At 41.8% G+C, this 12,520-nt stretch overlaps 1 protein-coding gene across 2 annotated transcripts in view; it reads right to left on the reverse strand.

Annotated features, from left to right (window-relative positions):
- Window positions 1-12,520, reverse strand: part of LOC103379291 (myocyte-specific enhancer factor 2A-like) — a 43,071-nt gene extending 30,551 nt beyond the window's left edge. Inside the window, exon 1 of one of the 2 annotated variants that reach the window (XM_025055840.1) lies at window positions 12,367-12,520. The gene's annotated coding sequence lies outside the window, so the exon portion shown is untranslated. Of the gene's footprint in view, window positions 1-10,306; window positions 11,338-12,366 lie in introns of those variants that run through there. The other variant, XM_025055841.1, reaches the window with a different exon arrangement.

Below are 12,520 nucleotides of genomic sequence, written 5' to 3' on the forward strand. Positions count from 1 at the left end.
ACATCAAGGAAAAACAGTTTTGCGGGTCAATTCCACCAAGTCAAAACAGGCTAATATTAACACCATTGTAAAGTGTGTGCTGTAGAAACAAGGTTCCTCCTTCTTAGCATTAGCTTATATTTAGGCTAGGCCACAAAATGAAGGAAAAAAAAAGAACTTCAATGAGTCTACACATGGCTTCTTGGTCATTGGTTTACTGACCGCAATAACTGCCCAAAAAAACTAACAAATAGTGTAAAAAAAAACTTCTTACATCCTTAAAAATAAACAGAAGTTCGGAACAGCGAAGGTCAATCATTGAGGGTCGTAACACCACCGGGTTGTTACCAGCACAAAGGGGTCGCAGTAATTAACTTCCCTTTCATCTTCCCTCCTCATTAAAGACCATGAGCTCAGCTCTAATTGCGCCGACCCCAGCGCGACCTCTACTCACTCGGTCCACCAGTGAATCCATGAGGCTCGGAGCTCATGGTACCCAACAAGTCTCTTGCTACACGTGGTATAAAGACACCACTGTCCTCCTCATCCCCCCTCCCTGATTTTGTGAACATAACTTTGGTAGATCACAAAGCTGATCCCGGTTATCAGCGTGGAAACAGCCGTGGTGGAGATTCTCGCGAGAAGATTAAAGAGTTCCTCCTCGAACACAGTTTTCAAAAGTGTTGAGGACTGATGACACAGATTATCTCCCGTCACTGGAATCTTTACCTTTCCAGCAGCTTTGGCTCATCTGCTCACAAGTCTCTGCTTCCATTTCTTTTAATTCAATCTCATCCCTCTTCTCCCGGCAGCTTATTTGCATTGCAGCCATCGGCGAAGAGAGCGAGAGAGAGAGAGAGAGAGAGAGAGCGCTCAAGGCATCACGAAGCCGACCAAGAGAAGATTCCTCCTCCCCCTCCCTGAGCAGGCCTGGCCATTCTTTGAAGTCCTCCTCATAAATTGAGGGTTTTTCTTAGTTCTTAAGGAAAACGTGTTCATGGTAAACAGGCAGGATTTGTGGACCTGAGGCCTGAGGGAGACGGAGTGAGAAGAGCCTTGTTTACTGGCTCAAGTGTTTAACACGTCCCTGTTTACAGTCAAGCCCCCCCCACAGCCCCCCACCCCAACGGCCCCGGCTGTGAAAATGAGTTTTCTTTGATGTGACAAAAAGTAAATGACAATTCATGTAAAAAAAAAAAAAAAATAAATAAAAGAGTTCTATCCGTTTTTTAGAGTTCCATCCGTTTTATTGTGCCAGTAATGTAATTAGCATTTTATTATAATAATGACGCTCTGGGACAATGAACAACCTTTGAATTAGCAGGAATTAATAGAAGCTTCGCGACACGGAGCGAGTCCTTGAATGACCAACGGTAACAACATCTCAGTTCAGTGTTTTCATCTGATAAATTCTTCACCTTAGCTGTAAAAATCATAAAGATTTGAGCGTTTAACAGTCAAATGGTAGATCATAGGGGTCCTGGTGGTCATTTGAACATTTCAAGGTCATTTGCTCGAGAATCCATCAATAACTCTCTCGTCTGTTACGACTTACGATAAAATGTGTCTGTAATATTGGGGAATTGACATCATTAAATTTAAACAGCGATGCTTCGAGGCCTTAAAGGGGAAGTTTTGTATGACTTTTTGTATCTCTGGATGTTTTATAATCTGACAAAGTCTGGAAATGAGTCGCTGAACAATTTGCTCCAATTCACTTGTGGATATTTATAAAAAACCACCCACACTATCACGTCTACCTGTGTGAAGAGCCACCATTTTCTTTACGCTTGTGTGACCGACAAACAGATTTATTTAAAAAATATATATTTTTAAAGTAGGATGATGTAAAACCACGACACCGAGAAAATAATATAGATTTTACTTTGAAAATGAGTTAGAACATTCTTACAAAAACCTCCACCAACAACTCCAACTGTGGTGGGTCACAGGTTTATCTTTGAGGCGTCACAGACAGGAAGACAGAAACAAGGAAACCAAGTGCTGCTGTTGCCGTCGTTTGTCTGCGGCGCAGCAGGAGCGCCGACGGTCGTGAATCCGTGACGTTATCACACAGCGTGAGTATCGACACCGGCTTCTACCACTTTATAGGTCACTGAGCTGATGAGTTTTTGTCTGAAACGTAACAACTAAAATCCGGCCGCCGCGTGTCAAGACCCGGCAGATCGGTCGGTATTTGCTGAACTCAGATCGACGTCCTACTGATGAACTAATTTAATGTCTGTTAATAAAAACAATAGACACCATAAACAGACATTAACCGATCTTTTTTATACAAATGAATAGAATAATAAAGGGTTTCGATGACCAACGTGTGAATTTCACACTGAACACGCTGTACTTTCAGCTCCGCATTCATTAACCGTCATTCTATTCTCCCGCCTGCTGCAATGTTACTCACAATCTCCCAGCCTTGTAAAAAAAAAAAAAAAAACCTCCAAGACAGCAGTCTGTTCATTTAATTACTGGCCCACTGTGATGTCATTTCATTATTGTGTTGCTTTTATGACGGCGGGATAAGATTTTCCTGTCTCAACGCAGAGACACTGATGTCATGACTGCAACGCAGATCGAAACGCAAGCTGCCCTGTAAAAATATGTCCTTCCTTCTGAGCTCTGGTCTCTCCGTTCAAAAACACAATAGGTGGTCTCGAGGTGAGCGCTCTTCACTGACTCCTTTTCTTCTGTGTTTCTTTTAATAGAAAGAGAAAAGGCTCCAGCAGGCGCAGTACCGCTCTGGGACTGTGGTGGAAGACGATTATCTCGCCTAAATATTTTTGTTTTCAAACTGCACTTTGAGTTCGCAGCATAAGGCCCCAGCTCTGTGGCGACAACACGATGAAATAACTTCTAATCTGCAGCTGCTGCCACAACACTTCACTTCAACACTTCATTTTGCTCAGTTTACGGCTCTTTCTGCTGTTCGCCCACACCCTCGACCTCAGATCTGTTCTCAGCTCTCATTAATGAACATCAGTGAAGTGTCAGACCGGGACGAATGTGGAGAACAAAACATTTGAGATATTTGGTCAAGAGATCAGACCATGTCCCAGATGTCAAACTAAACATTACAACGCGTTTAAAGTCCTGAATTTATTGGCCAAAAAACTGGACGAAAAAAAAGTACCTTCTCTGACCACAAATGTATAGAGTGTCTATAAATCTGTCTGTTCGTCATTAATGACGAGTAGATTCATGGAAAAACGTAAACAAGAAACATTGAAAGCGGCTTTTAGTCAAATGAAGTGAAGTGAACGAAGGCAGCAGTGGACCATCAACCTGTTCTTTATTTAACCTCGTCCATCCTCCAGTTCTCTGACACCTGATCTCTAGTTTAGATTGTTTCTTTTGGCAGGAGCTGAGGTTGAATATTTCTACCTCCACCACAGAGAAAAACAATTTTGAATTAGCAGAATTAGTGCCAACGTTTTTGTTCTGCCCCAGGTTTGACCTGTGTTTGTTTTTCCCCTTGGACAACGTTCGTTGACAAAAGCCAGAAATTGTAACTAGTAAATTAGTTTTTGGTCAAAAAGCAACTTTTTCTGAGCAAGTTACATCACTGTGATCTTTCAGAAATATTTTTGAAAAATTCCAAATATATCAGTGGTCTTAAACTAATGGCTGTGGACCACCTATAGCCCAAAAATCCAGCCAGCACATAGATGTCAATAATGATTTGATTTAGCTTGTTTATTTTATTTTGTTTGTTCATTCATTAATTGTACTCATTTGCACTGTTACTACAAAGGATTAAATAACGGGGGGATTCTTGTACTGAAGATCAATAACTGAAACAACATGGGCACCAGCGGCCCTCAGCTCCCGTAGGTTGAGACCCCCGTTAAACGCCGACCTGTCTCTACAACACTCCGGCTCGTCAGAGTTTGCTGAGCCACAAAACTCTAGCCTGGGTCCAATCCTTTGATCCGTTCAATGATATTCTAATGAATTCTTCAACATTTGTGTTTGTTCCTGCGCTCATTGAAATTCCGTGCTTTCAGCAAAGTAATATCTTCCTTTTAATGTTGACGGTAAGTAGATCTGAAAACCTTTATCTTGAGAATCCTGCAGGCGCTTTCCCACCGCACCCGTTCCTCCACCCCTGACTCCCCCCCCCTCACACACACACACATACACATACACATACAGTGTGTACACACGTTCCCCAACTATCTCCTCTCCCTTTCACATCACTGTGTAAACACTGAACTCTGTTTCAAGTTGGCGTTTGTACAGGACCAGCAGAGTTCAGCCGCGGCCCTCGTCCAGGTTTCTGGTTTATGCATTCACTCTGCAGCCGTGCTACACTTATAGACTGGCAGACCGGTGTCATCAAAATGGCTTTTATATATGGTAGGAGGCTCAGTGGAACATAAGCCTGGCTGTATCTCCTCACCTAAGATATCTGTGTATCTCTAAAATCATCTGGAACAATAAAATGTAGTCTTAAAATTTCAACGTTTGACCTTCAAGACAATTCATTTGTCTACGTAAAGGTAGGAAGTGGGTGTAACTGTAGAACAAACCGTGACCTCATGCTATAAGGTCAGGCAGGACAACTGCAGCAGAGACACTCTGGGCAGTCAGCCAAGGAAATAAGATCTCAGAATACACAGACTGACAGTGTAGGGCGGCACAACGGCTTTCTATAGATGTGTGTTTTTCTTTTTCTTTTTTTCCCCCTCAGAGCTTCTGTACAACCTAAAGAAGGAAACCATTAACTTTTAAAGACCAACGTTGAAACCTGCAGCTGTTCAGAGTTTAAGCGTCGCTCAATGGATTAGTCCTAAAGGCAATACACACACACACACACATACTACTCAATCTACTCCGTACATTCACAGTACATGCACTGTTAACCTGTGTATTGGTCTGTTTCCAGTTGACCTGCCAGACGACACGGACACAAAAAAAAAAAAAAAAACCCGACAGAAAACAACAGCTCTAGCAGCAAGCAGTTAATTTAACGACATTAGAAGGGATTCGTTTCACACCAACTGCGTGCGCACGTGCACCGCATCCTAATTGTATTACAAGCCAGATGCACGCTATTCTCTATCGCGGCTGCGGTTTGGATTTATCTAAACGCAGCCGCCGCCATTATACACGGTCTGGAGTCAAATCAACAAGGAGACAGTTGATCTGTTATGACTTTGAATTTCTATGACACGTATAGTGATGCTTTGACGGACAGAGAACGGCTCCAGGTGTGTGTTGAGAGTATTGAGGGACTGAACGTACACATGCAGGAGCACGTCACACTGTCTGGGTGTGTTAGTGTAAGTTTGGGAGATTTGTTTTAGTTATTTCTCCACGGCTTACGTCCCAGTGTCTATAATAAGACCTGAGACATGCTAACTGCTTCAACACAAGTTTTTAAACGTAAAACAAATAATAAAATTTCATGTAAAATAAAGGTGTAGGCCTGTGAAGTGAAAAGCAGCGTTATGAATGTGATCTGCCTGCGTTCTTGCTCAGGGTTATTTCTTTCTCTCAGATTTTCTGGCATGAGACTAAGATCCTTCAGTTGAGATCAGCACGGCAGTTTCTCAGCCCTCTGGGGGCTAAGGTGCAAATTTGTCGAATGACGGCTTGGATCGCACAGTTTTCCTGCCGACCCGTTTACGGTGGAATTCACGACCAAGCTACAGCAAGACAAGGTACAGCTGCCCTCCTCACACACTTAAAGGTGGAATCACAGAAACACTTTTTAACCGAAAAAAAAAAAAGCATCGCCTCCCTCCACCTCAGCAGGCCTTAGTCTGACAAAAGCGTGCACCACCAGCTGCCCTCCTCACACACTTAAAGGTGGAATCACAGAAACACTTTTTAACAGAAAAAAAAAAAGGCATCGCCTGCCTTCACCTTAGCAGGCCTTAGTCTGACCAAAGCGTTGACCACTAACTATGAAACTATAACTTACATTTGATAAATTATAACCCATAAAATATAAGGTTACGACACATTGCATAAAAAACTGATTAAATACAATAAATATTGCCAAGTAGTTAGAGAGTCAGGCTGGTTGCCAAAGGATTGCCGGTGTGAATCCCGCTCGTCTGTGGTGTGAAATAGATGGATGGATGGATGGATGGATGGAAGGATGGATGGATGGATAGATGGATAGATGGATGGAAGGATGGATGGATGGAAGGATGGATGGAAGGATGGATGGATGGAAGGATGGAAGGATGCAAGCATGGATGGATGGAAGGATAGATGGATGGATGGATGGATGGATGGTTGGATGAATGGATGGATGGATGGATGGATGGATGAATGGATGGATGGATGGATGGATAGCACTTTATTAATCCCTCGGGAGTTCCCTTCGGGAAATTTAGGCTAGGTTTAACGTAGAGCGCACATTTTATTGTGTGTCAATGATTCTGTGTGAAGTTGAAGAAATGCTACATAATTAGGCCGTGAATAAAATGCTGCTGTTGGTCAATGAAAAGCAGCACGAAATCACGACCAAAGTTGTAAAAAACCAAAGCAGTAAATGTATAATTCCATGATCAACAGTGTGTTGTTTGTTCTCATGCTCCTGGTGAAGTGAAACAACACATTTGAAAATGTTTTCATTGTGTGGTTTGAGGGAAAAAAATAAATAAATAATCAAGGCTGTTAAAACATACTGTTCATATTTGGATCAAACAACTTTAATTTATAATGAAAACAATTATAATTCATATATTTGGATCAAACAACAATTTATAATGAAAACAATTATAATTCAACCCATTTTACCAGTTAACCACAAGTTTGGTGACTTGAAAGATTGAAAAATTTGAAAAAGCGAAATATGCCAGAGCTGGGAGTAAAAGTAACCGTGGGAACCGTGGGGTTTTTGTTTTCTCCTTCTGAACATCCCAGAGAGATTTAAACTGAATTTCAGAAACACGTCTAAAAAGTTCCAATTTTGCAAGTATGAAACGGAAAACAAGGGGATCCGTTACATTTATTATATTTTTTTCTACAGGAAAAAGACAAAACATCTATATAAATATACGTTTTGGGTCGATGATGAAACTGTGACAGGACTCTAATGTCTCTCTGCACTGGACTGTATCTCAGTAAAACAAGCCTGAGTTTAATTAAGCCAAGCCACACCGCTTGTGATCCAACATTACCGTTTGCGTTGGCAGAACTGAGGGAAACCTATTTACCAAAGGCAACAAAGACAGTTTTATACGAGCGCAGGGGAAGTCGACTGCAAGGATAATATTTGAAAATTGTTTTATTTGATTTCTGTGTTTGTTGAGTGTAATTTTTGAGCTCCTCTGCGGCATATTTAGCATCAAACGTGTGGGTGTGTGGCCCAACAGTCAGACGGCAGCCAGCCCGAGGTTTTTTAGTTTGGTTGCCCTGGAAGAACCAGCTTAGGCCTGATTACTGCAGCGGAAGAGTTCTCAAGTTGAGAAGATTAGCAGAAACCACAGAGAGAGGAGAGGGGAGGGGGAGAGAGGAGAGAAGATGGGATGGAGGGGAGGGGAGGAGACGAAACGGTTAGAAGACGAAAGGAGAGGAGAGGAAGGGAGAGAAGATGGGAAGGATGGGGAGGGAAGGGGAGGGAAGGAGACGAGAGGAGCAGAGAGGAGAGAGGAGGGAGAGAGAGGAGAGAAGATGGGATGGGATGGGAGGGAAGGGGAGGGTAGGGAGACGAGAGGAGCAGAGAGGAGAGGAGATTCACATTATCTGTATTAAGAAAGTACCTGAAAAAGCTTAGAATGTTAATAAACTCAAATTATTATAACAGTGAGTGTCTAACTGATTATCTATAATATATACTATGTCTATACATATATTATATGTATATATATATTATAAATATTCAATTAAAAACATTCAGTCTGGTTTTAAATGGACACATTTGGATCCACAGTGAAGGTGAATTCACCTTAGATCTCGTTTAGATCCAGATAGAAGCCCTTTTTTTTTCTTCTTCTTCTTTTTTTTTTCCTGGAGACTGAATGAGCGCAGTCTTCAGCTCTTAAGAGCCCTCTTCACTCTGAGTACAGGCTGCTTCAGTCACAACACTATAGAAACAAGTGTTCACATAAAATTGCTAACAAATGTCCCCGGATGTGATCAAGGCATCAACGGACAAATAATAATCTCACCAACACTGACATAACGTGCGTTGTATGTTATCAGGCCGACAGAAGAGCGGCGCTAAATTCCCACGTGTGTCGTACAAATGTAAAAACGCAAAGATTTAAGTGCAGCAGACGGAGCTAAAACGAGACTATGCCGCCCTGTAATCACATCGCTCTGGACGTTCTCAGCAGCACACGGTGCTAACAAGCACACCACACACCAACGCAGCGGGAAGAGTTGGCGATACCTCTCATCTCGTCTGCTCCTAGTGACACAGCATGTGATTGCGTTAGCCGAGCGCGGCCACGGCTAATAAAAGCGGATGAGAAATGCATTAGTCCACAGGCAGGCTCCCCGCGTTGGCCTGGACGCTGCTAAAGTTGACCATGTAATTGAGAAGAAAAAAAAAAAAACACAAGTCAGTCCTGCAGTCACGGAGGACAAATAGGCTGTTAATAAAAACGCGCTTACACAGTGCTGCCTCTGTGTCTTCAGCACGTGGTGCAAAAAAAGGAAAAAAGAAAAAGAGAGGCCTGTCGTTCACAAGTGGTGCTATTTCTGTTCACCACAAGGCTGCAAATATTCTATCATTAAGGAAACAAGCAAGAAAAGGAAATACCACTGTGGACACGTGGGCTGTATGAGCCCTCTAACCACCCTAACTAACAGGGTGGATAAGTGGTGAAAAGACTGTAATGATACTGGTGGCAGCTCTGGTTTTTTTATTTACTATGTCTATTTAAAACTGAAACCCAAGCTGTGATCTTAGAAAAAGTTCACATCGTAACGACCCTGGTCACCTGACCAGTGTAGACCCTGTCTGTACGGCCTGTCCTCAGTCACCCGTTGGAGAAAACCTCAACATGAATCGCTAGCTAGCGATAGCAATTTCGCTAGTCTAGAGATTTTTGGGGGAAGTTGATTTACGGATTTTACAGCTAACAGCTGAGAACCAGAACTACTGCACGATCAAACTGCGCACCAAAAGCAGCAAGTACTCTGCATAATACTGAAAAGAACAGATGAAGTCATTCACATCATTGTCCACCATGTCCCCAAGGTCCAGGGCGGGTACAGAGGGACTTTTCCCAATATTTGTTTGAGTCCAGTGAAACGTGATTAGGAAAACTAACTGACGATACCAACTCTTTAACTTTTCGTAATTCTACTTGTCAGCGTTTGTTGTTTTGGTACCTGCTGTCGCATGTACCACGCGTTGTCACACAACTGGCACATTTTCTGAGGCTGCAGGAACATTATAGTGCCAATGCAAATGATGTGTGTTCAAAACAGCCTCCACACTGGAGGTGATTCTTCCTCCTCCGGCGTGACTGTGCCGTACCTCTGTGGTTAGCTGCACGGTGTGTGATGCTTCCGAGGGCCTCGGAGGCTCAACACAGCGTTTTGCAGCAGATGTAAAGACGTATCAGACACATCCAAATTAGCCAGAGGGGACAGAGACAGGTGGGTGGACATACTGCCACACAGCCTTTCATTGTAGACACACTTTAAAAAAAAAAAAGGAAAAAGAAAAATGAAAACAACCCATGGGGTGAGGTAGCAAAGCAGAGGGGAGTAAAATCTGAAATTCGGCAGCTTTATATTTAAACAGTCAAACTCACATCAAGGATCAATAAATCCCAGCTGCAGTTGTTTATCCTGCAGGCCGCGGCAGATGTTGATGACCTCTATTTTAACGTGATGTTCTGAAGTCAACTTTCTGACATTCTTAGACAGTGTTGTTTGAATTTTTCTATGATATATTATATGAGATAGTAGTACTTACCGAAATTACCAATATGAAATAGTCAACACGCAAGAATAATTTCAAATTACAAAAAAAAAACTTTCGGCATTTATTTCAAATCATAAAATGTTAAATAGTGAGTCGATGGACCAAATTTTAGAAATATATTCATATTTTAACTATTTAATTTTTCATCAAACATCGATCATGATTTTTTTTAAATGATTTTAGAAAATTTAAGGAAATGCCAATTTTACAATATTTCTGTTAAAAATATTTAACATCATGTCTTAACTTATATTTTAAATCTAGGATAGAAAACAGCAGCGTCATGCCTTAAGATTTGCGATCGTATCGGCCAGTGAAGGCTTTAGTCAACGCTGTGTTGCAACTTCACCGAACAAAAACATAAAGTGAAATCCATTCTTGACTCACACACAGTAGTGCAGTAACACTGACCTGTGATCATTTGGACCAATGAGTGAAGCCAAGTCAAGTTTCCATGGAGCGGTTTCACCGTAACATCGAGGATATCTGCTAAGACGTCAAGAAGTGGGAAGTTCTTTGTCCCAGGCTCGGGCTGCTCTCTGCAGTCTGACAGGATGACAGGTTAACTATGACCTGATTACCTGTCCCCTGAAGCCTATAACCACCAGAGCCAGCAGACACTCACCACGGGTCTGGTGACAGGGAGGATAATTGAAGGTGACGCGACATGCAGCTAGCTCAGCTAATGAAATATAAAACACAAAGAGCTGGAATAATGCAGCAGAGCATCGGGGATGTCTAAACAAAGAGACCAACTACTTTTCCCACTTTACCAATCATTTTACCACTTTGGTGTGATCTACGTTAAAAAAACAGAATATAGAAGATTAAAGTTAAGGACATAATGCCATTGCTTGTTTTTTTTCTTTCTCTTTTGTCTCTTATTATCATACATATTTACCAATGAAATACTCTATGTGAAATTCTAGAATTTGTGTTTATACCACTATGGTCTATGCCAGTGTTTCCCAACCTTTCTTGAGCCACAGCACATATTTTACATTAGAAAAATATCACATGGTTCATGACCAACCACAAATGTAATTAAAATATACCTAATAAAATTCAAGATTCAATTTACTCAGTGTGAAACTTGGTCCTATTTAGTTGAACACAGCGCTGACATACTCACAGGAATTGAAGAAAACCACACTTAAATATCTTGTTCGACAGCTCTTTGATCATTTTCTTTGGTAGATCTGATGATCGATCAAGTCACACTAACGTGCCAGCGTTCAGTGGTTTGGAATCACTGGTCTATGCTTTACTTTAATACCACAACATTAGTTTTTTATGACATTTTTATGTCAGCAGAATATGAGAACGCTGTAATGCACATACAAAACACCATTCAATAACGTTTATGGGCTCTTGAAATACGCCAACAGATATTAGAGTACTCACACATTGTTGTGTATTGTATACTTATGTGAGATTAACACATCTATATACCAGGCACGGGCACTGATATTGGGGGAAACTGTGTTTAGTAGGGCGGGGGGGGGGGGGGGGGGGGGGGCTGAAACAACAGGCTTTCAGTTTGGAAAAACTGAACCTGGTCTCACTTGAACGTTTACAAGGTGCCTAACGATTTGGAAGCATTTTCACGAGGCTTTTCTATTGGTCTACATACTGGTTTTTTATGATTAAAACTGCTGAAAATGTACTTTTTTTCTGTCTTCTTTTAGGACCAAATGATTGTCTAACACAGACTCTACATGTAAAAATTAACAAAAATTACAGTTTCACAGTGATATTACAGACGAGCACAGACAATCAAAACTACTGTACAGGTCTAAGTAGAACAGACAAAAGTTCAATTTTTAACATTAAAAATACGGTTACGGTAAAAATGTAATTTTGTTGTCACGATATTCCTCTGATTGTAACCCTTGTGGTTTATGGACCATATAACCATGTAGGAGAAATAGAAACTATGGTATTGTGAAACAAAACCACACCAACAAAGCAGACGTTAGGTTCTAAAACAGCATCGAGTGGACTGGTGTTTAACTTTAGCGAGAGTAGGCGTACTAAAAGTGACCCGTAGGGGTCGTCTCTGTGCTTTCTTGAGCTGCCAGACCGGACTGTACTGTACTACTGTGACGTTAGCCTGTGCTAGCCGACTCTCAGCAACCGCTGATTAAGTCCAGCCTGACGGTCCCTTTAAATTCAAATAAATAAAAAAAACCAGAGACAAACATAAACATAAACATAAACAGTAGACAAACAGCCACGCACACACACACACAGACCAAACTTAACCGTTCAGTTCGTCGTCACTGTTTTTGATATTTAGAAAAGTACAGTGCGAGCGCGAGCAACAGTTTAAAAACAACAATGTAACGTGGTGACGATAAGATAATGCCGTGCACTGTAAAGTGTCCCCTCCCTGTCAGACTGTAACACACACACACACACAGTTGGAGAGAGAGAGAAAAGCCACTTTTCACCCTCACCCTCACCCTCACCTCTGCCTCGCCGCTCTGTCCTCCACCTGCTGCTTCTCTGTAAGGCGACAGCCGCTGTGTTCATCAAGGAGACCCTTCGTCAGAGACACACGCACAGAACAGACACAACAGCCTGGTCCGTTATGTTTGACAAACTGACAAAGTCACAGTGAGC

This window comes from Cynoglossus semilaevis, chromosome 5 (assembly GCF_000523025.1).
Source record: "Cynoglossus semilaevis isolate Cse_v1.0 chromosome 5, Cse_v1.0, whole genome shotgun sequence".
NCBI lineage: Eukaryota > Metazoa > Chordata > Actinopteri > Pleuronectiformes > Cynoglossidae > Cynoglossus > Cynoglossus semilaevis.